We start from the raw sequence: 27,761 nt of genomic DNA on the forward strand, positions 1-27,761 counted from the left end.
AGAAATGTTCCTAACTAGAGCAGGATGGGAATATCTTTCAAGGAACTTCCTCTGGCACTTAAGTGAGCCAATCTGGAAAGATTGCTTCAAGATTCAGAGACCAGAAGAAATTATTGCATTAAGTGTATAAACTGACATGATGGTCAGTATAACCCTGTATAGCTGACAGTCATTGGACAGTCAGTCCTGAGCTTGTCCATCCCCAAGGGGAAGGTAATGAGTAAGCATCAAAATTCAAAACATGGAGGAGCAGACATTAGGGTGAGGAGATGCTATTAGAACTCTGGAAGACACCATAAAGCACAAGGGATGGAGGTACTATGGCATAGTAGAAAGAATACTAGCCCTGGAGTATAGGAAAGAGGGCAGGAATGAGGAGTGAGCAATTATATAGCTCCTGCTACATACTGCACTGTGCTAAGTACTTTAAAAATATTATCTCATTTGATCTTCACAATATACCCCTGGAAGGTAAGTACTGTTATTATCTCCATTTTACATATAGAGAAACTGAGGTAATTTGTGCAGCATCATCCAACTGATCTGAATTCAGGTCTTCCTGACCCCAGACTATCCAATTAGCTGCTCCCAAGATTCCCAGACCTGGATTCAGATCTATTCTCTGACTTTTGTGTGGGGACCTTGAAAATAATTCAAACTCACTAGGTCTCAGTTTCTTCATCTGTCAAACGAGAGGGTAGAACTGAAAGCCCCTTCCAGCTCTAGATCTGTGATCTTATATCTGATTTTGTACAAATACTCTAAGGTTGTTCCTATTATGAATGTAGCTAGATGATACAATGAATAGAGTATTGGGGGGGAGTTTGAATCCTGCCTCAGATACTCAGTATACTCAGTTATCCTGGATAAATTATCTCTCTTGGCCTTCATTCTAAAATGAAAATAATAATAATAATTAATAGCTACTTCACAGGATGGTTGTGATGGTCAAATGAGATAACATAAAGTATTTTGTAAACCTTCAATTGCTATGGAAATTCTAGATATTTTATTAATATTCATGATTTTATCAATATTGATTTTATTAATAGTCCTTTAAAGTGAAGGAAAAAGTCTTCCTGACCCTGGGCAAAATCACTGGGAAGCCTTGTGCTAGGGACAGAGTTAATGGCTCACCCTGCTCTCTCTAAGAGAGATGGAACTTGAATCTTCTGTCTTCTCAAAATTAGAAATCCCTTTAATGAAGGACATGGACTTCATAGACACTGGCAGGAGGCCAAGAATCACAGAATGTCAAGGCTGGAAGGGACCTTGGAGATTCTCTAGTCCAGCTTTCTCAAGTTACAGCTGAAGGCCGAGGCAGTTAAGCATTTTGTCCAACAAAACACAAAAAGCCAGTTCGGGTCACGTAATGTGTCCTTGTGAGATTGTACTTGACATTGTTCAGGTGGGTAGCTTCTCTGGATATGTATCAGCAATGAGTGGAACATAGCTCCCTAAGGAGGAGAACTATTAAGAAATGCAAATGACAAAGAAAATGAATTATTTTTTTGAATTTGTAAGAGTACTTTGTACTTTTCACACGCACTACCTTATTTGTGAGCGCATCTGCTCCACTGATCACATCATACCCCCCCTTTTTATAGTCCCTGAGGCCTAGGAATATGCTCAGGTCTTAAAAATCCTTCCCTTTTCCCGAGAATATCATAGATATTGATTCATTTCCCTCCTTTCCACCACTCTAAATGTACCGGCATAAGATCATATTTGTCAAAAACAGATCTACATTCATGATGCTACTTTCTCTTAACCCACACATTTCCTATCCCTTTAAATCTTGCTCCCTTTTCACCATTCTGTTGACACTGTTTTCTCCACAGTTACCAGTGGCCATACAATTCAATAAAAACATTTATTAAGACATTTGGTATATGCCAAGTGCTAGTTTATAAAGAAACAAAGAAAAAAATGGAGCAGTCTCTGCCCTCAAGGGGCTTACATTCTACCCAAACTTTTACTGGCCAATCTGAGGTCATGATCAAACATTAAAGAAGGTACCCTCCAAAGTAAATCTAGTCCAGGGTGGGGGGAGGAAACTTTGGACTTTGGAACACAAGGTCCCATGGGGGAAATAGTTCAGGGCACTGTCCCACTGGGGAAGACCAAGATCCCAGATTACCAGCAGGCCACTTGAAGAGAGGCTACCACAAGGAAGAGAGGAAAAAAGGTGAGATTGGGATGGGAAGAAGTTCATCTAAAATGATACCTAAGGAAGGGAGCAGGGAAGGAGCACCCAGTCTTGAAGCTTCTTATTTCAATTAACTTTTTTTTGCTAACTGCTTACTAAGTTCATTTGTTTCTGTCTGCTAAAGGATTCCACATGCTGTGAGCACTTTTAAATTGGAGGAACCAAACATGTGGTCCTGAACCAGATTAAGATGTAATTGGGGAAATATTTAATAAAATAAATAAAAAGACAATAAAACATAAGTATCACATTTGAAAATTAAATCAAAATGAAATCCACAAGAGTCTAATGTACTGGTTTAGTACCCTGCCCCCAATTCTATTTACTTTGACATCAGTGCTCTCAATTATAACAGCCTAAAATAAAGCCGCAGTTACCCTTGCTAACCCCATGGTTCTACCTAGAACACCTAAATGTGATTCTTATTGTGCTCATGCTGAAGGTCAAATTGACCACTTTTGTCCTGAGATTCCTCTTCCTTTGGTTTCTTTGGCACTGCATTCTGATTCTCTCCTCCCTCAAGTATTCCTGTTCTGGTGCTTCCTCCTTTTGCCCCCATAAAAAGAGAATCTGCCTTCCCTACACTTTTTTCCCCACTCTTTCAACTATTGTCTCAAGTTGATGACTATCACATCAATATTTCCAGCCCTGACTTTTATCTTGTGAGCTGGATTTAGAATCAGAGGACTTGGATTGAAATCCCATCTACATAATTGACCCATGATATGATCTAAACAAATCAACTAAACTTTCTGATTTCCAATTTCTTCATCTGTAAAAATCAATTAAACTCTCTGATTTCCAGTTTCTTCATCGGTAAAATGAGAGGTCATGAATAAATGACAAATAAGAAAGTCCTTCCTAGCTCTAAATCTATAATCTTACTATCCTATAAACTAGTCATGCATTTCCAACTGCTGGTTGGACAGCACTTCCCCTCCTGGGTGTCCCTCTAACACCTCACAAACTCGACATACCCAAAATGAAACTCCTTGTTGTCCCTACTACATCAGCTTGACTGATGATTGCACCAATCAATATCTTTCCAGTCATCCAGGCAAAAAAAAAAAAAAACAAAAAAAAACAAAAAAAAAAAAAACCTTAGGGGTCCTTCATATTTCACATCCAATTAGTCTTCAAGTTTTTTTAGATTCTCCCCCTCAAAGGTCTCCCATATCTTCCTTTCTACTTTCATTTTCTCTATGCTAACACAGGTCTGATCATCATCTTAACATAGGTGAACCCTCTCCCTTCAGGCCCCCATTCTACCCTTTCCAACACAGCCTATGGACCATTTTTAGATAAAACATCATTTCTAGCATGTCACTTCCTTCTCCAAAACTTTTCAGTGACTTCTCCACAGTATTTAAGGGAAAATTCAAATTCCTTAACTTGGCATTCAAAACCATCTACATTTTGGCCCCTGTCAACCTCTCCAACATTATCTCTCACCTGTCTCCTACACAAATAAGCCTCACCATCCAATTCCTTCTTGTCACTGTCCCCTACCTTCTGGAAGAGGTGACTACAAGGAGCAAGGTTCTTAGGAGCTTATGATAGCAAGCAGGGACACCAGATGGCTCAGTATTCTCTCTGCACTCAGATGAAGGGGGCAGGGAGAGTGGCTGTGTGTTCCCATTTACAGAAGTTACATTAAAAAAATGCTCTAGAGGTTCAAGGAGGTTGAAGTCCAGAGTCCAGGGGATTGAGGCTGCTATAGGTTAGAATGGGTTTGAGAAGGCTTCATGGAAGAATGGGGACTTGAGATGGATTTGGAGGATTTGGAGACAGAAAAGAGGGGGAAGGTCTTCAACATGAAAAGAACTTTAGGGGTAAATTCAGAATAAGCACAGAGAATAAGGTGTGTCCAGTTAGAGTACAAGTTTTTGCTGGGCCTTGAGTGTCAAGCTAAGGAATGAGAGATAGCCAGGTGAAGAGGAAATTGGATTGAAAACTTGGGTTTGAATCCTGGTTCTGCTACTTTCTGTCTATGCAACCTTGACCAAAGCATTTGACCTCTCTGGGTCTTAGTTCCATCACCTATGAAATAAGCCCTTTCCTTCTCTAAATCTATTTATGATTCCATTACTTTTGCCTTTAGGAAGTTGAAAGCTGCAAGAATTTTCTGGGCAGGAGAGGGACACATTGAGATTGAACCTAAAAGAAAAAGAGAGTCTTAGTATGCCAAAGAGATTAGTGGAAGGCAGAGGGTCTGGACTACAACAATAGTTTTGTGATGAAGTATAAACTTCCTGGGCAAGAATGATAATAATGAATAAATGAATATTGTGAAGAATTGTGTTTGGTACATGATAGACGCTTAACAAATACTTGTTGACTGCCTGACACTAAGGAGTAAGAGAGAGGAAGGCATCTAGAAATTAGTCTAGCAGTTACAGCCTGGGTGACAAGGAGGAAGATAGGGAAGGTTGAAGAGGATGTGGGCTTGAAAACGGTGAATGGGGAGCAGAAAATCAGAAGCCAGGATGTCAAAATAGAAGGAGGAGCACATCTGAAGTTAGGATCTAAAAAAGTTTGTATGAAGATTATATAAATGAACCCATTGTTCAGGAAGCACATCTAGTCTCTCCATTCAAGGTCTAGTCACTCTGAATCTAGCTAAGTCCTGCATCTAAGCCTGAGCTAGCCTGCCGCCCTGTGTCTAGCCAAGTAAGCCCTGCCTCTAAACATAAGCTAGCCTGCCGACCTACATCTACCTAAGTGAGCCTTGCCTCTAACCCTGAGCTATCCTGCTGCCCTGCATCTAGCTAAGCCCTGCCTCTAAACCAAAGCTAGCCTGCAGCCCTGTGTCAAGCTAAGTAAGCCCTGCTTCTAAACCTAAGCAAGGCAGACACCCTACTTCTAGCTAAGCCCTACCTCTAAATCTTAGTTATCCTGTCGCATTATGTCTAGCTAAGAAAGCCCTGCCTCTAAACCTAATCTATCCTGTCGCACTATGTCTAGCTAAGTAAGCCCTACCTCTAAACCTGAGCTAACCTGCTGCCCTGTGTCTAGCTAAACCCTGAATCTAAACCTAAGCTACCCTGCTGCCCTGTGTCTAGCCTGCCACTCTGTGTCTAGCTAAGTAAGTCCTGCCTCTAAACCTGAGCTAGCCTGCTGCCCTGTGTCTAGCTAAGCCCTGCCTCTAAACCTAAGCCAGCCTGCTGCACTATGTCTAGGTAAGTAAGCCCTGCCTCTAAACCTAAGCCAGCCTGCTGCACTATGTCTAGGTAAGTAAGCCCTGCTTCTAAACCTGAGCTAGCCTGCTGCCCTGTGTCTAGCCAACTTCTGAATCTAAACCTAAGGTAGCCTGCCACACTATGTCTAGTTAAACCCTGCTTCTATCCCTAATCTAGACTGCCACTCTGTGTTTGCTAAGTAAGTCCTGCCTCTAAACCTGAGCTAACATGCTGCCCTGCGTCTAAGCCCTGAATCTATATCTAAGCTAGCCTGCCACTCTGTGTTTGCTAAGTAAGCCCTGCTTCTAAACCTAAGCAAGGCAGACACCCTACTTCTAGCTAAGCCCTACCTCTAAACCTGAGCTAGCCTGCCGCCCTGCGTCTAGCTGAGCTAGCCTGCCGCCCTGCGTCTAGCTGAGCTAGCCTGCCGCCCTGCGTCTAGCTGAGCTAGCCTGCCGCCCTGCGTCTAGCTGAGCTAGCCTGCCGCCCTGCGTCTAGCTGAGCTAGCCTGCCGCCCTGCGTCTAGCTGAGCTAGCCTGCCGCCCTGCGTCTAGCTGAGCTAGCCTGCCGCCCTGCGTCTAGCTGAGCTAGCCTGCCGCCCTGCGTCTAGCTGAGCTAGCCTGCCGCCCTGCGTCTAGCTGAGCTAGCCTGCCGCCCTGCGTCTAGCTGAGCTAGCCTGCCGCCCTGCGTCTAGCTGAGCTAGCCTGCCGCCCTGCGTCTAGCTGAGCTAGCCTGCCGCCCTGCGTCTAGCTGAGCTAGCCTGCCGCCCTGCGTCTAGCTGAGCTAGCCTGCCGCCCTGCGTCTAGCTGAGCTAGCCTGCCGCCCTGCGTCTAGCTGAGCTAGCCTGCCGCCCTGCGTCTAGCTGAGCTAGCCTGCCGCCCTGCGTCTAGCTGAGCTAGCCTGCCGCCCTGCGTCTAGCTGAGCTAGCCTGCCGCCCTGCGTCTAGCTGAGCTAGCCTGCCGCCCTGCGTCTAGCTGAGCTAGCCTGCCGCCCTGCGTCTAGCTGAGCTAGCCTGCCGCCCTGCGTCTAGCTGAGCTAGCCTGCCGCCCTGCGTCTAGCTGAGCTAGCCTGCCGCCCTGCGTCTAGCTGAGCTAGCCTGCCGCCCTGCGTCTAGCTGAGCTAGCCTGCCGCCCTGCGTCTAGCTGAGCTAGCCTGCCGCCCTGCGTCTAGCTGAGCTAGCCTGCCGCCCTGCGTCTAGCTGAGCTAGCCTGCCGCCCTGCGTCTAGCTAAGTAAGCCCTGCCTCTAACCCTGGGCTAGCCTGCTGCCCTGTGTCTAGCTAAGCCCTGAATCTAAACCTAAGCTAGCCTGCTGCACTATGTCTAGATAAGTAAGTCCTGCCTCTAAACCTGAGCTAACCTGCTGCCCTGCGTCTAGCTAAGCCCTGAATCTATACCTAAGCTAGCCTGCCGCTCTGTGTCTAGTTAAGTAAGCCCTTCCTCCAAACCTAAGGTAGGCTGTGGCCCTGTCTCTAAATCTAAGCTATCCTGCCGCACTGTGTCTAGTTAAGTAAGCCCTACCTCCAAACCTAAGCTAGCCTTCTCCCCTATGTATGCCTGTGCCTCCTTCTATGCCTGTGCCTCCTTCTATGCCTGTGCCTCCTTCTATGCCTGTGCCTCCTTCTATGCCTGTGCCTCCTTCTATGCCTGTGCCTCCTTCTATGCCTGTGCCTCCTTCTATGCCTGTGCCTCCTTCTATGCCTGTGCCTCCTTCTATGCCTGTGCCTCCTTCTATGCCTGTGCCTCCTTCTATGCCTGTGCCTCCTTCTATGCCTGTGCCTCCTTCTATGCCTGTGCCTCCTTCTATGCCTGTGCCTCCTTCTATGCCTGTGCCTCCTTCTATGCCTGTGCCTCCTTCTATGCCTGTGCCTCCTTCTATGCCTGTGCCTCCTTCTATGCCTGTGCCTCCTTCTATGCCTGTGCCTCCTTCTATGCCTGTGCCTCCTTCTATGCCTGTGCCTCCTTCTAGCTACGCCTACGTCTCCTTGGCATAGATTTTGTCAGGATTCCTGCCAGTTGTGAAGACATTTTCTTCTCAGTGTTAACTCCTCTGTTTATTTCCTTGCCAGGACCTTGCCACTGAGGAAGTCCATCTCCTAGCAAAGCAATGCCATTAAACTTCTTTTGCCAGTTCGTGAATTTTTTCGGCTTCATGCACCGACCACAAGGGGATTCTCACAACTCCACATTGCTACTAACCTCATCATAAAGTCTTGCCCTCTTCCTTTGTTGTGCTTCTCCAAAGTTAATCAAAGAAGGTTGTGCAATATAGTCTTCCATCAGCAACACCTCCAATCAACAGTGAACCTCGTGGCAGTTCCATGAATAAGATGCCATCTTGACTCTCCAAGAAGATTCCATAAAAGAAGTTTCATCTCTGGGCTCCAATAATTTTTCCTGGATATTCCCAATACCTGGAATTTCCTCTTTTCTCATCTCTACCTCCTGGATTCCCTGAATTCCTTCAAGTAGCTTCTAATAATCCATCTTCTATAGAAAATCTTTCCCAACCATTTTAATTCAAGTTTAATAGAAGGATTGAATTAAAATTGAATTAATTTTTTTTTCTTACCTGTTTGTTTCTTCCTTTGTTTGCTTGATGCCCTCCCATTAGATTAGAGGCTTCTTGAGGGCAAATACCGTCTTTTGTCCTATGCCTAGAAATAACAATCAGGGAAGGAAAAGTCCAGGAGTCACTAAAAACAGCAGCACAAAATAGAGTTGAAGTTTGATCTGAGGCCAACGTTGTTTTGCATCTTTGTCTTATAAAGCCTCTCAGAATGCAGAAGTCCTGGTCCCATTAACTATAGTTATTCCTAAAAAGTCAGAAGTTTCTAGGTTAATTATTTACAAGATTAGAATATTACAAAAATAGTTCTAAAGATATAGTTTTCTGAAATTACATAATTTTAATATATTAATGCCAGGAAGTTATACAAACTACGTGGATATTAATTTATATGGTTTTATGTATAATAGTTACTACAACAGAAAGACTAAATAATTCATTATTTCCTAAGAAATGTAAACATTTATTACTTAAATAAATATACTTGGTAGTTATATTTTCATTAAATAGTAATCTTAATAGATAAACATAAGCCATTCTTATCCATGTTTTCTTTTAACAAGGTACCTGAATTTAAGTGAATATACTAATTCCGATTTTCAGTGACTTCTCAATCTATTCTTTGTAGAAATCATATTTTTAAAATATACTATTACTATAGTGCATTGAACCAAAAATAAGGAAACCAAGTTGAATAATTTTTAGTTGCCTATAGGTTTTGGATAGATATTTCCTAATATGCTCTTGTTATTTAAATCACAAATTTTAGACAACTTTCTCGCAGGATGCATTTCTTCCTTTCCAGTTAATCAAATAAAGTAACTATTTTAATAGTTCAATTGTATAAATCTTTTTCTTCCACATATCATAATCAAAGTTCAAATTGGGCTTTTTCACAAACACACACATACACACAATTTATATATGTCCAAATCAAAAGTTTTAATCAGAAATATTAAAGTTATATTTTTCCTTTTTCCTATATATATTTAACTGAATTTTTCAACAAATACAACTTATATCAAAATACTATTACAAGAAATCAGAAAGTGAAATTTCAGTTACTTAATCCTTAATTTGCCTCAAAGTCAAAAAAGGCACCAATATTCCTTTCTAAATGTTTCTTACAAAGTGAAAAGGCTTTCATTCAAATGAAAATACTTTTTCCAAATGTATGATTGCTGTATTTTTTTTGGCAGCTTCCAAATTAGCAGTGTTAAGTGAGAAATTGAATACAACAGAAGGAGGAATTTCTGTAAGCATTGATAATCTGTCAAATTCTATATAATCAAAATATTCTTCTACCAGGAATACTTTATAATTGTTTCAGTTTGTCACCTCGGGGAAAGCTAACTCACTTTATGCAACAGAAAACTTCTCAATGAAATTGCAAAGTTGCCAGTGACAGAGAGCTTTTATCATTATTTTGTAGAAAGTCTTCCAGAAAAAAATTTATTATTTTCTCGATCTCCTCAGGCAGTATTGGAACACATTGTACCTCTTGATGAATTAATCAGTGAAGTAAAAGGATTGCATACTCCAGAGTTTTTAAAAACATTATCAAAAACTCACTTAATACCCCAAAGGTACCAACAAAAATTAGCTTTTTAATATCAATTTTTCCCCAAGAATTCACAAATTTAGCCTTTGCTGCTCATTCTTCTTAGGTATTTTAAAATCAACACATTACCAACTTCATTGTTGTATGCCTATGAAACCTGTACAGTCTACCAGCATCATGCCAGAAATCTAAACCAATTCCATTTGGATTTTCTTATTATTATGAAGATTACTTAGCAAGAAAAAATCCAGAACTTTGAGGGCCTCTCTCAATCTGAACTGCCAAGCATTCAAACTCTCCTGCAGTGAGCACAACTCCAATGGGTTGGCCGCATAACCTGAATGCCAACAAGTGTTTACCTAAAAGATTATTTTACACAAGGCAAGTGTTCACACAAAAGTCAGAAGCTTACAAGGACACTCAAGACATCTCAAGTATTTTAGTATCAATTTTGAGACATGGAAACATGGCACAGAACCACACAGCAAGGAAAATATAGATACACCTGAATATCAGACTCCATTTTAAATATTGAAATGGACTATTTGTACATGATCTTGTGATAGAGCTTTCAGAACTCATATTGGCCAATTGTCAAATACACTATACCTTGTTCTCAACATCATGATGGCCTTGGTTTTCTTTGAATACAAAGGAACAAACATCATCCACAAAGTCAAAACTATATGGTACCATCCCCATCACTAATCAAGTGAATTAATGCTTGTGACTTAATAAAAAAAATATTCTAAATGAAAAAAAAAATGCCTATTTTAGTGATTTTCTTCCATACCTTTCACATGTGATTGCATTTTTTTAAACTACTATTTTTTAAGTCACTGAAAAAGTATTCATTGTTCTATATATTTGTCATCTATAACAACCTTGTTTTAACAGTCTTGGGTCTATCACAAAAGTAGATGACATAACAGTATAGGCTTATTTTAATCCAATTTAGAAATAGAAGATTTTGTTTCTTTTACTTTATTCCCTTCTCTATGCTCCCTCCCCCCCTTCCCTCCTGCCACACCACCTCTAATTCTACTAGGAAAAAAAAAAAAAAACTCTGGTGATCTTGCATATAAGATATTGTAAAGTGCTTAGTAAAAACTTATTGAATAAACTATAAGAAAATGTTATCCTATATTTTAAATAACAATTATTATTTTTATTCATAATCTATCAAATTACATAATGCTTCTATTTACAAAAGGTCTTTCCTTATACAAAAGCACTATGGATTAGATGATAAAAACAGAGTTTTACAAATAATTTTCCAATTAGTTATTTTTCATTATTAGTGAGAAGACAACTGAAGCTTGGCCAAATTTATCATAGGCTTAAAGGTTTGGAACAGGAAGGGACTACCTTAGGGAATATATCACCTCACATACTACTTGGCCCAGGACCTAAACTAGCAAAGTTTTAACTACCCAATAACTGCTCAAGTTAGAAAGATAAGAACAGCTGAAAATAAAGAGTGGGAGAAGGATGAGGTTTATGGATAAGCTCCAACTTTCCTTTTTCTATACCATTTATTGTACCAGAAAATACACAGTAAATACATTTTTTTATTTTGATTAAAAATCTGAAATATGCTTGTAGAAGTAGTATAAGGGTTGCAAAAACATTTGTGTTTTGAAAGCAAGCATTAGAATATAACTGATGGTTGTTAGATTTTTTTTTTCCTTTTTAGATGTTTTGTTGATGTTCTTTTCTATATCACTAACTTTTGAGATTGTTTTGCTTCAAAAGAACTTTTAGATGAATATATATATATATAAATATATATTTACATGAATATATATTCACATATTTTATATGAATAAACACAATCAAACTAAACAAATTATCACATTGGCCATGTATTAAAAATATTTACTTCATTTTATACTTGTAGTCCACCATCTCTCTGCCAAGAGGTATGTTTCACCATCATTTCACTGAAGTCACAACTGATCACTTGTTTTAGTCACAGTTTCTAAGCTCAACCCTCCCTATCTTTCCAGTCCTTTCTTCCACATACTCTGATCCTGTGGCACTAATTTCCTTGCTATTCCTTGATCAGAGACTTATCTCCCTGATTTTCATTGCTACCCCAATAATTGGAATGTTCTTCAACTCTATCTTCTAACTTCCTTCAATTCTCAGCTAAAGTTCCATTTTACACAAGAAGCCTTTCAGAATCCTCCTTAATCTAAGTAACTTCCCTTTGAAATTATTCCCAATTTATCCTATTCTGTTTTTACATAGTGGTTTACATGTTATCTCTTTCATTAGATTGTAACAGATCTTGAGAGCAGACACTATTCCCAGTGCTTCAGACTGCCTGACACATAGCAGATACTTGATTAATGCTAATTGATTTGATTTTACATTATTATGATCATGAATAAATTGTTCTTTTGGTTCTGTTATGTTATCAATTATCAATTGGTAAGTCTTCTCAAGTCTCTTGAGTTTTTGGTATTTATCATTTCAAACATGCAACAGCATCTCATTACGTTAATATAGTATAATTTGTTCAGCCACTCCCCCATTGGTAAGGGTGCTCACATCCTCTCTAGTTCAAAAATAGTCATGTTCTTTGATGACTAATATATTGGAGAACACTATTATTCATATTAATTGTAAAAATTCAAATATACATATAAATATACACACACACACAAATGTGTGCATTTAAATATAGTTTCATGGACATTTATCAGAGATTTTCCCCCAATTATCTAGCTACATTGTGTTTATGCCAACAAAATTGTATATTTAAATTTTATGATTCCCTCTCTTTTTAAAAGTTAAGGATTCGGGGCAGCTAGGTGGGCGCTGTGGATAGAGGACCAGGCTTGAATTCAGGAGGACCGGAGTTCAAATCTGCCTCAGACACTTAACATTTCCTAGCTGTGTGACCCTGGGCAAGTCATTTAAGCCCAGCCTCAGGAAAAAACAAAACAAAAACAAAGAACAAAAGTTAAGGATTCTTTCCCTTGCCATATGCAAGATGGGAATAACCATTTGGAGCCTATCATGTTATACAGTATAAGGTATTGGCTTAAAAATAATGTCTGCCATGTATTGCTTTCCAGTTTTGGCAGCTTGTTTGCTAGTTAGCCCTCAAATATAAAATCTTTACTATTTATGGTTAATATGATTATGTATATAGTTAACATATATGACTAGTATACTTGGGGTTTATCAAATACTAGATTAAGATTTTCTACTACTTTTAGATCTTATTTACTTAGTTTGGTCCATTGATCAATTTTCTATTTTTTAACCAATACTAACTAGTTTTTGATGACTACTGCACGATCATGTAGTTTACAATATGCTAGGCTGCCTTCAATTTTATTTTTTCCATTGTTTGCCTTAAGAGCAGAGAAACTGTATCTTTCCAAATGACCATTTCACTTCCATAATTTCTTGATGGACACGTTCTTCTCACTATCTTTTTGCATGACCTTGGCTACTGCCATCTCAAAGTCTTCCTGGGTGACATGGACTCGCCGTTCTCGAAGGGCATACGTTCCAGCTTCAGTGCACACAGCCTTCACTTCAGCCCCCGATGCCCCAGGCATGAGCTCTGCAATTTTCCGGAGGTTGATGCCTCGGGTCAGATTCATTTTCTGAGAGTGAATCTTCAAAATATCCAATCGTGCCTCCTCATTAGGGGTGGAAACTCCATCTTCCTGTCAATTCTGCCAGGGCGAAGTAGAGCAGAATCCAGGATGTCAATTCTGTTAGTGGCCATGATAACCTCGATATTCTTAGTGGCTTCAAAGCCATCCAGTTGGTTAAGCAATTCTAGCATTGTTCGCTGCACTTCACGGTCCCGGCCAGAGCCACCTTCTAGCCATGAGGAACCAATGGAGTCAATCTCATCCATAAAAATGACGGAGGGGGCATGCTCTCGGGCCATGACAAACAACTCCCGTACCATTCGTGCTCCTTCACCAATGAATTTTTGTACCAATTCTGAGCCCGAGACACGAATAAAGGTGCAGTCAGTGTGATGAGCCACAGCCCGAGCCAAAAGAGTTTTGCCTGTACCAGGAGGTCCATACAGCAATACACCCTTGGGCGGTGCAATGCCTAGTGCCTCAAAGAGCTCAGGATGCTTAACAGGCAGTTCAGTCACTTCTTTGATCTCCTTAATCTGCTTGTCTAGGCCACCAATCATCTCGTAGGTTGAATCAGGAACTTTTCCCACCATCATTAAAGATACCAATGGATCTACTTTGTTGGGCAGAATTTTGTGCAGGGTATAGCTGTCATTTCGAAGGGCCACACGGCAATTGGAGGTCACATCATTGATGTCGATGTTCTTATCTACATCCACCACAAACTTCCCCTCAGGATGTACCTTCACCAAAACTTTCTTTTTATCCATAGCCCGGACCACTTCCCCCACATAGGACCCCTGCTCCTGCAACAGTTGCACCTCCTCCCGAAGCAGGCGCACTTTTGCGTTTAGCTCATTTCTTTGTGCTTGCAGACGGAGATTTTGGCTCTTGTCATTCACAATCAGCTGCAGTTCCTCGATTTTGGACAGGTAATACTGCCGTAGCCCACTCCCGGCTTTGCCCTCCTCTAACTCCATCTGCCAGCCCGTCAGGCCGGGGCGGCCCTGACAAAGCACGTCGGCCTCTGGAGTAGCACCGGCCCCAGCTTGAGCTCGGTTCTCGCCGCCATAGGCCCAAACCTTGGTTTGATTTGTCCCCTGCCCAGATTTAAGTTCCCAACCCATACCCAAATATTCTGACCCTTTAAAAAGAAAATGATGCTTTCTCTTCTCTGGTTTCAAACTTGGTCAATATAAATATAGATATATATTTTTATTGCTATCTCTATTGTATATATTTAATTACATTGGTATAGTTATTGTATATATTATCTGCTCACTTCACTGTATTAGTTCATAAATCTTGCCAAGTTTCTCTGAATTCTTCATATTCATCATGTCTTACAATTTAATAAGACATTTCTTTCATATACCACAATTTTAGCTACTCCCCAATTAATAGGCACCTATTTTACTATCATAAGAAATGCTTCTATCTGTACTTGGGTACATATAAGACCTTGTTTTTTATCATCTTTGGAATATCCATCAGGATACTGTAGTATATAGTGTAAGATTCTAGTCTAAATAGGTTTTTTCTTTCACCTGTTGCCAGTTTTCCTAAGAATTATTTTTGTAATATGAAGAATTCTTAGAGTTTATCATGTTCTATGGGTGTGTTCACATAGTTTCTGATTTCTTACTACTTTTCCCCTGAGGCAATTGGGATTGAGTCACTTGCCCAGGGTCACATGGTTAGGAAGTGTTAAGGTTCTGGATTTCTATCCACTGTGCCACCTAGCTGCCCCATAGCTCCTAATTATTTTTTTTAAAATAGCTTTTATTTACAAAATATGTGCATGGCTAATTTTTCAACACGACTCTTGCCAAACCTCCTGTTCCAAATTTTCCCCTCCTTCCCCCATCTCCCCCAGATGGCAGGTGTTCTAACACATGTTAAAAAAATCTATGTTAAATCCAATGTACGTATACATATCCATACAATGATCTTGCTGTACAACAAAAATCGGAAGGATGGAAGGATTGGAAGGATGGAAGGATGGAAGGATGGAAGGATGAAGGATGGAAGGATGGAAGGATGGAAGGATGGAAGGATGGAAGGATGGAAGGATGGAAGGATGGAAGGATGGAAGGATGGAAGGATGGAAGGATGGAAGGATGGAAGGATGGAAGGATGGAAGGATGGAAGGATGGAAGGATGGAAGGATGGAAGGATGGAAGGATGGAAGGATGGAAGGATGGAAGGATGGAAGGATGGAAGGATGGAAGGATGGAAGGATGGAAGGATGGAAGGATGGAAGGATGGAAGGATGGAAGGATGGAAGGATGGAAGGATGGAAGGATGGAAGGATGGAAGGATGGAAGGATGGAAGGATGGAAGGATGGAAGGATGGAAGGATGGAAGGATGGAAGGATGGAAGGATGGAAGGATGGAAGGATGGAAGGATGGAAAGATGGAAAGATGGAAAGATGGAAAGATGGAAAGATGGAAAGATGGAAAGATGGAAAGATGGAAAGATGGAAAGATGGAAAGATGGAAAGATGGAAAGATGGAAAGATGGAAAGATGGAAAGATGGAAAGATGGAAAGATGGAAAGATGGAAAGATGGAAAGATGGAAAGATGGAAAGATGGAAAGATGGAAAGAAAGAAAAACAAAAATGCATAGCTCCTGATTTTTTAAGCCAAAATCTGGACCTGAAGAAAAGTTCTCTCCTATACAACCTAACAGGAAAAGATAATTTGTTATAAGAATATGTAGGGACTTCATCTCCAAATAATCTGTGTTCTTGGGTTATGTGAAAACTGAATTTTCTTTAAATTCTGATTTGTTTATTTAGTCTATTTCTTGGATACCACTTGTTATTCTCTTAATCAGAACCAAATAACTTGGATAATTACTGCTTTATAATAGAGCTTGAGATCTGAAAGTCCTATGCCTACTTCATTACTATTCTCCCCATTCCACCCCCACATTATAAACTTCTTGTTCTTCCAAATGTATGTTATCATTTTGCTTAGAACATACATACATTTGGAAGAACAAGAAGTTTATAACTTGAAAGAACTGAATTCAAATCCTGCCTCAGACATTTACCATTTGTGTGACTCTGGACAAGTGACAACCTTTGTCTGCTTCAGTTTCCTTATTTAGCAAAAACAGCTAATAATAGCATCTACCTTACAGAGTTGTTATGGAGACATTTAATATGTAAAGTATTTTTCAAACTTTAAAGGACTATATAAAGTGAATTGTTTATGTCATTCATTATAAAACACTGAAAGCCTATGAGACCTGTCTAAAACTGCCAAAATAGTCTTGATTAGGAATTCCTGCTCTGAGCAAACCAAAATATCATTCACAGTGATGTACCTTCACTTCTGATTGGCCTCAAATTAATTGCCTCCGTTTTTTTCCTTGTTTTCCTATAATAAGGATTTTTGGATATTAATTACAATGAACCTCCTGGTTTACCTCTGATCTCATTCAAAAAGTTTCTAGTATTTCCATGTTTACTCTTCAGCTTTTTGATATTTAAAAATACTTAATACTTAAGCTTTTTAATACAACATAAATAAGCTGTACCTTTTGTCAAATACTGTTTCCAAGTCTATTGCCATAATGTTATAGTTTTTTATATAAATATGGCCTATTTCCTAATATTCTTTCCTGATATAAATTCAACCTAGTACTTGGGAACATATTACTATGATCTCTGCTAATTCTTCACTCTTTTAGAATTTTACTAAGGATTTTGCTTCTTCCCTCCATAGTTTGGGATATTTATTTTATAGAAGGAGTTTGATTAAGATATTGAATTATGTTTCAAAGGAAATAGGACAGTATGCTAAATTTCATCTTACAGTTTATAGTTGGTAATTTTGAGCATAGTCAGCTAATTGTAATTTAATTTTAGCCTGTAGAACTCTACTAATGCTACCATACCTGAAAGACAGGTAATACAAACTAAGCTTTATGCTTTGATTGGGTTTCCTAAAACATGCTGAGTCAATATTCAATTTCATGATGATGAAAACAAAAACATGATTCTAGACTAGATTTCATCCAAACATCTCCAAGTATTCTTTAAAGACTAAGCACATTGGTGGCAGCTAGGTGATGCAGCTGATAGAGCACCGGCCTTGCACTCAGGAGGACCAGAGTTTAAATCTGGTCTCAGACACTTAACACCTCCTAGATGTTTGACCCTGGGCAAGTCACTTAACCCCAGCCTCAAAAAAAAAAAAAAAGGAAAGAAAAGAAAAGAAAATACTAAGCACATGAAAATAACATCATGTGAGATTTTTTAAAAAAAATATTCTTAAGGGTTGACTTGAAGTGATATAATGGGGGAAAGAATTAGTGCTTATGGAATAATAAAGCTAAGCAGTCAGTCTTAAGTCAGTAAGAAACTGATGTGAAGGCCCAGTTTAAGCAACAGAATGCGTTTTTTTAATTCTTATTATTTGAATCTTTTATGGGAATGAGGGCAGGACTGTAACAGAGCTGTGAAACAGAAGGAAGCAACTATACAAACGCCTACAGAAGAATATTATATCTTAGAGAAAAGCATAAGATCAGATTTTTTAAAATTATATATTTTAAATTATTTTTTATTAAAACATTAAATGACTAGCAAATGCTCTTTATCTGTGTAGTGTTTCACAAAAGTGATTCATAATCTTTTAGGGAAATAATGGTTAAGATACAAAATACATATTCATCTCCACAGATCACATATTAACAGGGAATGGGTCAAATGTTTTTCAGATTAAAAACAAAAAGTATGACTGGATACCATTGTTTGGGAGAAAAAGACCTACCCAAATTGACTACTCAAGAGATCCCTCATAGAAAGCAGAATTATTTATTAGAATCTCGAGAAGCGGATCCCATCCTTGTCTGTGAGCCAAATTCACAGCAGGAGAGAGCCACTCCCTTGAAAGTGTTCACAGCTTTTATTCATTTCAGACAAAGAACCTCCAAAATCCAATATGTTGTCATTGGTCACAGTCTGTATTCCCCTATTTGGTCAGTGGAATGGAGTAGAGAAGGTGATATACAGCCTCTTTGGCCACTCCTTTTTTGGACAATGGAATACAGCCTAGGCCTTTTCTAAAATCATGTGATGGGGCCTATAGGTCTGATTCACTTTAGTTAACTGTCTCTGATCAATGTGCTTAATCTGTAAATTCTTCACCTTTTCACACACCATCCACAATCCACACAAATTTTTTCCTGAAAAAAATAATACAGATCCAGAATGATGACTTCCATGTATATGTGGATACTCTCTCCAACAATAAAGAAAAAATGTATCCATACCTTCTCGTCTATGAAATAACTGCTCCAAAGGAGATCCAAAGGGCCTTCTGCTAGATTTCCTGACATTTCATTGATACTAATGAAGCACAGAAGTTGTCATTGCATTATCAGCCTACTGCCTTTTCAGATCATCTACTGATGACAGCTTTTGTAACGCTTTAGTACAGTTATACAACTAGTTTTTTTTAATTTTAATAGTTTTTGTTTACCAGATATATGCATGGGTAAATTTTACAACATTGACAATTGCCAAACCTTTTGTTCTAATTTTTCCCCTCCTTCACCCGCCCAGATGGCGGGTAGACCAATACATGTTAAATATGATAAAGTTAAATACAATATATATATATATATATATGTATGTATGTATATATACACACATGACCAGTTTATACAACTAGTTCTTAATAGAATTTACTCATGCATGAGTGTTTCCACTGTACTTTCCCAGTGCATATTTAATTCTTCAAAAACTGTATTATTAAGAGATTCATAAAAACAGGCATTACTGACAAAATATTTTTTTATTAAATTAAAGAGATGGGACTTGTTCAGAAGACAAGGGTCACTAAAGTAGGTTTCTCACTAATCATCTATATCATAACAATAATGATTAACATATAATAATGATTAACAGCAGCAGCTAAATTTATATAGCACTTTAAGGTTTGAAATACACTCTGCAAATATCTCATTTTGTCACCACAACAACCATGCAAAGGATAAAATTGAAAACTTAAGACTTAATGAAGCTGGCATAGATTTAAAATCTCTCTCATGCCTCCAGTCTAAATTCTTACCCTTTTAACAGCATTCTTCACTTATATTCTAGAGAAAACTGCTTAAAGATCAAACCTATTTTTGTAATTACTTTTATCCTTTATCAAGGTAGCCTCCAGTCCTTTTGAGTCTCAATTCTATTATTTTAATTGATATCTCCACTAGGGTAGTCTCATCCAATACCCACTTAATACAAATTCAAGTTGATTCAAAGTGGAAACAGATTACCTGTTTATTCAGGTCTAAAACTAATCCAATCACTTGAGGGGTTACTCCCATCTTTCAAAGAAGTAATGGGAAGCAGCTAAAGTGACTTAACCCATCTCCTTATTAAAATATCTACCAATCTGGATTGTTTTACCTTTGCAAGGAGAGTTAATCAGTAGAAGACACCTAAAAATAAGATTGTCAGTCCTCACTCAGGTCTATTAGAGAGGCCATTAACCCAAATTATTGGTTAAGACTCATAGCATGACACCTCAGTTTACCTGAGTTTTCAAATGTAACAGAGATAAATACTATGATTCTCAGTTATTAAATGAAGAAACTGAGGCTGACTCTCACCCACCCACTCACCCAGGTCTCAAATCTAATAAATGTCTCAGGTCAGATTCGAGTTCTTCCTGTCCAGCACTCTCTGCACCACTGCACTGCCCACTTACTCATTTTCATCAAGTACCTTGCCAATAGACCTGAGCTTTGTTTCAACCCTTTCATTTCCACAACTTCTGATCTGGGGTCTCATTGTCTTAATCATAGTATCCTTTATTATTCTCTAATACTAGAACCATATTCAAGTCAACTCTCCTTCTGTGGCCCCATTAACGCCATCCTACCAAGTTTTTCAGACTAAAAATGTGCTTCCTTAGCCACAATTCTGCACAATATGTTCTCTTCCAATTAGAGCAAGTTCCTAGAGAGCAAGAATTGTCTTTATCTTTCTAACTCTAGTGTTTACCATTTCAGTTGGCACATAGTAGGAACTTTTTCATTCAGCTCAATGGCAATCAAACCTGCTATATTCCTTCCATCTTTTGACAGAATCTTTCTAAGATATATGTACTGATGGACCAGAATGCTTACAACCTCAAAAAAAAAAAAATCTAACTGAAAGGTTTAAGTGTTTCAGTGATTGAGACTTCATGCTATGTCTTCCTATCTACACTATTCAGTTATAAATACATACAAAAGGAAGATAAAAAGATGAATTGGAACATACTTTCCCTGATCCTTCTAGGCAAGTTGAATTTAATAATAAATTATCTGAAATACAAATGAAGTGAAAGCTAGCTTCATTCTATTATACAAGAAATCAACAAAAGATAGCATAGTAAGTAATCCTGCATCTGATCCCATCACACCACTGTATAGCATTTTAGTCATGACTGGTACTGTTGGTAGAAAGGACCAGGTTACTAACAGCATCTGAAAAAAAAAAAAAAAACTGTATATATGTGTGTGCGGGCGCGTGTGTGTGTGTGTGTGTGTGTGTGTGTGTGTATGCATAATACCATTGGGTCATACTACCCTTTTGCTTCCAAAATAAGGAATTATTTATTCATTATCCATATAGCATGAGCTTTGAAGTCTTTGCAACAATAAGAATAGAGCTTTCACTGATCCAGACAAATTCTTAGCATTTGTTCACAATTACTAAAAGTCAGAGGTATAGTCTGTGTAAAACTGGTTCGCAGAGGAATCAGATCTATGATTTTATCCTCCTCATTACTATATTCTGACCCACCAAGATAATTTACCAGAGATTTTAGATTATAAACCAGAGAAAAGACTATCAATCCATTTCTCATAAAAATTACAGATATTTATTTAGTTGAATATTATAAAATGCTTGAAACTCTTCAGTCAGGGAATTAATTACCAACAAATTCTGGTCAAATAGTATCCCAGAATATTAGAGTTAAAAGGAACCTTAGAGATTACCTAGGCCATGAAAGGTACAGGAGAGAAACAAATGACAAGTCAAGTAGGCAATCAACATCCAAGGGAGTTGATTCCCTTCTTCTAGTAAGCCTGTTTATCCTCCTGATGAATAACTCATAGCTCCCTTTATCTGTCATACTGCCATACCCCTCAGTTCCTGAGCTTTTTGTTCTATCATTCAAGTCATGACTGACTTACTCTATGTGACACTATGGACTTTCCAAGTATGCCATGAGCTGTCTGACAGGATGTAGCTGCAACCTGTTGAGTGAGACTACTATCACTACACCTTTTCTCACTGCTGGGTCCCTTGTGGTGTGCTCTGAGTGGTTTAAAGTGCTACTGAGTGCATACCAAAGGCACAAGCCATCCCTCCTTTAGTGCACTTGCACCTGACTGTGCAGAACCCAGTTAGTAGTAGAAAGAAGATAAAGGTAACTGGTATCAGACAATGACACCTACCCAAGCAACGCCTGATCCACAGATCCAGTAGTCTAAATTAAAATAGGAGCTCTCCCACAGCACATGTGATAGAACCAGGGTTCATATTTTCCTGAAAATTAATTTTCCCTGATAAGCAACAAAGTTCTGGGGACCCGATTGGCCCCTGCCTCCCTTGATGAGGCTTCCTCAGAAACCTCAGGCATAAAAACCCATTCACATGGAGTCAGGTTCCCTCCAATTTGGTGATTTCTAAAAACCACCTGAGTCATCATACTCAGTCCTGCTTAGCAGATAGGTTTCCATATTGGCTGGAAAGGAGGGGCCACTGTAATGTTGTTGTATATTTTTGCAATGGTTAGTATAATTTAAACTTCCTGTTCTTAATTGTGCAATTATTTGTGAATGCTTCATTGAAGCCCAACAACAAACCTGAATTAACGGGGTTAACTAACAGCAGAACAAAGTACATACCATGCGCACCAGCTAAATCCCAAGACCTTCCAACATCCCAGCCGCGCTGCCTTGGTACTCCTTTCCCTCCCATGACAAGGGTTTCCTTCCTCCTTCACCCATGAAACTGTGTTTTGACAGTTTTTTTTCTTTTCCCAGTTCTCTTTCACCATTACACCTAAATAAATGTCTCTAAGAATTTAATTAAGGGTTCATTTCCTACATTTTCTGGACATAAGACATGCTAGTTATAGGTATGACAAAGAATTATCTATTAAGTAGTAAACCTCTAATATCAAACTCTCTGGAAAGTACTATTATTTTTTACATGTAGATAACAAAATTAACCATAACAGAGGCAATAATATAAATTTTAAAATGACAAAGATACAGCCCACAAAAATGTTCAATTAATTAATCTTCTAGGAATACAGAAGAATATAGGAATATAGAAATATCTGGTAAAGTTCTGACTACATCAGAAGAATGGAAGTGCTTAATTATAAACCATTATGTGTCAATTAATTTCTTAATAATCTAGTTTTAAATGTATAAATCAATCATTATATTTTTTAGAGATTAGAAATCTAGCTTCTCAAGATCTCAAAAAAAAAAGGGAGATAATGAACTGAGGGAAAAATGTGAACTGTGATAGCTGATTAATTAAAGTATTAATCAATTTGATAATGATTCCATAAGGAGAGTGATTATAACACTTCAACAACAATATTATATGATGATCAATTCTGATGGACCTGACCCTCAACAATGAGATGAGCCAAATCAGCTCCAATAGAGCAGTAATGAACTGAACCAGGTACACCCAGTGAAAGAACTTTGGGTGATGACTATGAACCACTACATAGAATTCCCAATCCCTTTACCTTTGTCTGCCTGCATTTTCTATTTCCTTCACAGGCTAATGGAAAAGTCTGATTCTTTTTAAACAGCAAATACCTGTTTGGACATGTATATGAATATTGTATTTAATTTATGCTTTAACATATTTAACATGTATTGGTCAACCTGCCACCTGGGGGAGAGGGGGGGGGCAAGGAGGGGAAAAGTTGGAACAAATGGTTTTGCAATTCTCAATGCTGTAAAATTACCCATGCATAACATGTAAATAAAAAGCTATAATAATAATAATAATAATAATAATAATAATAAAAGATAGTGACTATAAATTCTGTTATTAGACCTAAGAAAGATGAACTACAGATTGCAAATTATTTAGGAGATATCTAGAGCACTCCAACCTAGTTTTTCCTTATTATGCTCATCAAACCCAGTATGGCAGAGGTGACTTAATTATATGGAAAATCCCCTATTTTTTGTCATGCTTTGTCATCCCTCAATTGTCCAACAAGGGAAAATAACCATGACCACTTGAACAAATGGCCCTTTTCTGCTTGCTAGCTGCTTATAAACCAATGATATTCTGTATTTTTAGTTTGCTTTATCTGTATTCATGGGGTATCAAGCACCATAAAACTAAGGCCCAGGAGGAAAGGGGCATCTCAGATCATGAGATTTTTCCTGAACCCTAAAACTATCATCTTCCTTCCTAAAAATTGACTCGTAGTTAACTACTTTATATATATTTGCATATGCCTATAATATGTATTTGTATTTATTATCTAAAGATAATATTTATGTGTAATTGTCTTCCCCTAATAATTAGTACTTTGTGAATAAGGATTATTTCATTAATGGTACCTATTCCCAAGGCCCAAAAAGCGCATGGCACATAGCACTTAAAATATTTGTCCACCGATTAAAATGAATGCCAATTACATATCAACAGCTTTTTGAACATGTCAAGCTGAATGCATAATAGAAATATCAATATCAATATGTTTCTACCAACCCACCCTCCTTCTGTATGTTCTTAAATTGTTAACACCATCATCCTTCCAATCACCTACATTTCATAATCTAATTTCCTTTCTTTATCACGGTTGTGATAAAACTATTGTTCAGATTCTTAATTCACTAGTTACCTGAACTATTTTAATAACCTCCTAATTGGTTTCCCTACTACTTTCTCTCTTCTCTCATGCATCTTCTACATAGCAGTCAAATTGACATTCAGCATATGTCTGACTATATTACTCCTCTTTTCAAGAAGTTTCAGGGGTTCTTTATTGCCTTTAAAATCAAATTTAAATTTCCAACAGAGAAATTTAAGTTCAGCCTTTTACATTCTGGTTCCAGCTTTATCAACTATATCTGATATTTCCCCTGTGGATAACTATTAGGACATAGACAAAGAGTGCATAGGAAGCATAAGTCTCCATAATTTATGATCTGTCCCACTTGAGAAAGTGGTGAAAATGAAGTGCCACACTCAAGAAAATAGGTGGCACATTCTGCACTGACTGAATGGCATTTTTTCTTCATAAAATATTATACAATATAACCAGAAACTCTTAATTACAATGAACGGTGCTAAAATTATATTATGAAGGGCACTGCTCCTGTTTCAATTTGACAAAGATTCAGCAATTCAATACCTTTTTTAAAATAAGAAAAAATGTTTACTTTTTCTAATGTTCCTCTTGAATTCTACTATGTGTCTAAAACTGCTAATTAAAATGTTCAACATTAACCATTCACTCAAGACATCTCAAGTATTTTAGTATCAATTTTGATACATGGAAGACATGGCACAGAACCACACAGCAAGGAAAATATAGATACATACCTGGATATTCAGAATCCATTTTAAATATTGAAATGGACTATTTGTACATGATCTTGTGATAGAGCCTTCAGAACTCATATTGGCCAATTGTCAAATACACTATACCTTTTTCTCAACATCATGATGTCTTTGGTTTTCTTTGAATACAAAGGAACAAACATCATCCATTGATGGTACCATCCCCATCACTAATAAAGTGAATTAATGCTTGTGACTTAAAAATATTCTAACTGTAAAAAATGTATATTTCAGTGATTTCTTCCATACCTTTCACATGTGATTGTTAAAACAAGGTTGTGATAGATGACAACTACATAGAACAATGAATACTTTTTCAGTGACTTAAAAAAATAGTAGTTTAAAAAGATACAGTCTTGGGTCTGTCACAAAAGTAGCTGACATAGCAGTATAGGCTTATTTTAATCCAAATTAGAAATAGAAGATTGTGTTTCTTTTACTTTATTCCCTTCTCTCATTATTCCCTCCCCTTCCCTCCTGCCATGCCACCTCTAATTCCACTAGGGAAAAAAACAAAACAAAAAAAAAAAAAAAACAACAACAAACCTCTGGTGATCTTGCACATAAGATATAGTAAAGTGCTTAGTAAAAACTTATTCAATAAACTATCAGAAAATGTTATCCTATATTTTAATAACTTATTTTTATTCATAATCTATCAAATTACATAATGCTTCAATTTACAAAAGGGCTTTCCTTATACAAAAGCACTATGGATTGGATGATAAAAACAGTTTTACAAATAATTTTTTAATTAATTATTTTTCATCATGAGTGAGAAGACAGCTGAAGCTTGGCCAAATTTATCATAGGCTTAAAGGTTTGGAACAGGAAGGGACTACCTTAGGGAATATGTCACCTTACATGCTGCTTGACCCAGGACCTAAACTAGCAAAGTTTTAATTACCCAATATCTGCTCAAGTTAGAAAGATAAGAACAGCTGGAAATAAAGAGTGGGAGAAGGATGAGGTTTATGGATAAGGTCCAACTTTCCTTTTTCTATACCTTTTATTGTACCAGAAATTACACAGTAAATACAGTATTTTATTTTGATTAAAAATCTAAAATATGCTTGTAGAAGTGGCTTAAGGGTTGCAAAGAAATTTGTGTTTTGAAAGCAAGCATTAGAATATAACTGGTGGTTGTTAGATTTTTTTTTTCCTTTTTAGATGTTGTGTTGACATTCTTTTCTATATCACTAACTCTTAAGATTGCTTTGCTTCAAAAGAACTTTTAGATGAATATATATATAAATATATATTTATATGAATATATATTCACATATTTTATATGAATAAACACATTCAAACTAAACAAATTATCACATTGGCCATGTATTTCTAAGCTAAAGCATCAAATAATCATGACATATAAAATTCCCATACATCCATAACAGCAACAATTGCACAATTTAACAATTTCCATCCCAAATCTTAAAACACTCACCTTATCTCTCTATTGCACACAAACCAAAGCGGGGAAGTCCAATAGGAATGAAAAACCTTACCTGTATGATTCCACTCCAATGTGCTGGTTTTGTTTCCATCACTCTCTCTGATCTCAGGAAAGTTGTAGTCATCTCATTTCTAAACATTTGGAGAAATTTTAATTATGGTTCCAGGAGAAACAAGGTAGAATCTCATCCATTAATTCAATCTCCTAAATGGAAGTGAATAATTTCAGAGGTTAACTGAAAAGAAAACCATACATTTATTTGAAACTACTTAGGATGTCCCTCACTAAGAAATGACTTTCTGTTGGAATACATGGGAGCACCTGACAGTGGCTGCTGAAGATTCAACCCAGAATGGATCTCCTCTTGTGAAAGGATGACACAAGGAGACTGAGACAGTTGCTGTTCTCCGACATCTTTGACTGAGAGGCCTCCTTCCTCTTCCCTCTGTCTCTAATTTATCTCATTCCGAATCCCCAACACCTGTGTCAGAAAAGTTTGCCCAGCAACTCCTTCAGATGCTATGATCCACAGCTGGGGAGGCTCTCGGGAATTGACCTGTCCCTTAACAATTCACCGGTTTTTTTTTTTGTTTTTTTTTTTTTTTTTTTTTTGCTGTTATTCCCCTCTCGCCCGCCACAGCATGGTCCACACACTGAGGAACGCAAGAGGCACTATCACTTCTGGATGGTTGTAGCAGGTGTTGATCTTGTGAAAATTTACAAACAGATATTAACAGGATTAAAACACCCATAATTAAATAGACAAAAGTCAGGGTCACAACAAAGGCTGCCCATTCTTCTTGTCTTTTTTCTTTCATGTTTCTACTACAAGCATATACATCTAGAATTCATCATTTAGGAGTAGAAACTTGAAGACAGAAACTGTAGATGTTTCAGACACTGCCTAATAGTTAACCTGTTGCTACCTGTCCCTTTCTTTTCTTTATTTTCTCTGGAGAGTTCCTCAAAAATCAACTGCCTTATAAAAAACAGGCAAGACTTCAGTTTCCCCACCTGAGTACTTATCTAATAACCACAAAAGAATAAGAACAGTAATAACAATTGGATTTTATGTAACATTAAGTATATGGCAAGCACTATTCTAAGTACTTTGCAAATATTTTCTCATTTGATTTGGTGTTAGTTTCTTTTATTTCCAAATTGGGAAGATGTTTTTAACTTTTGAGAATCACATGGCCGAAATGCAAATTAAGACAACTCTGAGGTATCATTACACACCTGTCAGATTGGCTAAGATGACAGGAACAAATAACGATGAATGTTGGAGGGGCTGTGGGAAAACTGGGACACTGATGCATTGTTGGTGGAGTTGTGAAAGAATCCAACCATTCTGGAGAGCAATCTGGAATTATGCCCAAAAAGTTATCAAAATGTGCATACCCTTTGACCCAGCCATACTACTACTGGGCTTATACCCCAAGGAACTACTAGAGAAGGGAAAGGGTCCTGTATGTGCCAAAATGTTTGTGGCAGCCCTTTTCATAGTGGCTAGAAGCTGGAAAATGAATGGATGTCCATCAA

At 37.9% G+C, this 27,761-nt stretch overlaps 1 long non-coding RNA gene and 1 pseudogene across 1 annotated transcript; both read right to left on the reverse strand.

Moving 5' to 3' along the window:
- Positions 1-1,089: 1,089 nt before the first annotated feature.
- LOC141557765 (uncharacterized) lies at positions 1,090-26,629 on the reverse strand. The gene is made up of 4 exons (XR_012486893.1): positions 26,541-26,629; positions 26,272-26,423; positions 7,958-8,042; positions 1,090-1,470 (listed from the first exon to the last, which is right to left on the reverse strand). It is a non-coding gene; the product is annotated as an uncharacterized LOC141557765 (long non-coding RNA).
- On the reverse strand, positions 12,921-14,115 carry LOC141557762 (26S proteasome regulatory subunit 8 pseudogene; annotated as a pseudogene).
- Positions 26,630-27,761: the final 1,132 nt, after the last annotated feature.

The sequence above is a fragment of the Sminthopsis crassicaudata genome, chromosome 2 (assembly GCF_048593235.1).
Source record: "Sminthopsis crassicaudata isolate SCR6 chromosome 2, ASM4859323v1, whole genome shotgun sequence".
Taxonomy (NCBI): Eukaryota; Metazoa; Chordata; class Mammalia; order Dasyuromorphia; family Dasyuridae; genus Sminthopsis; species Sminthopsis crassicaudata.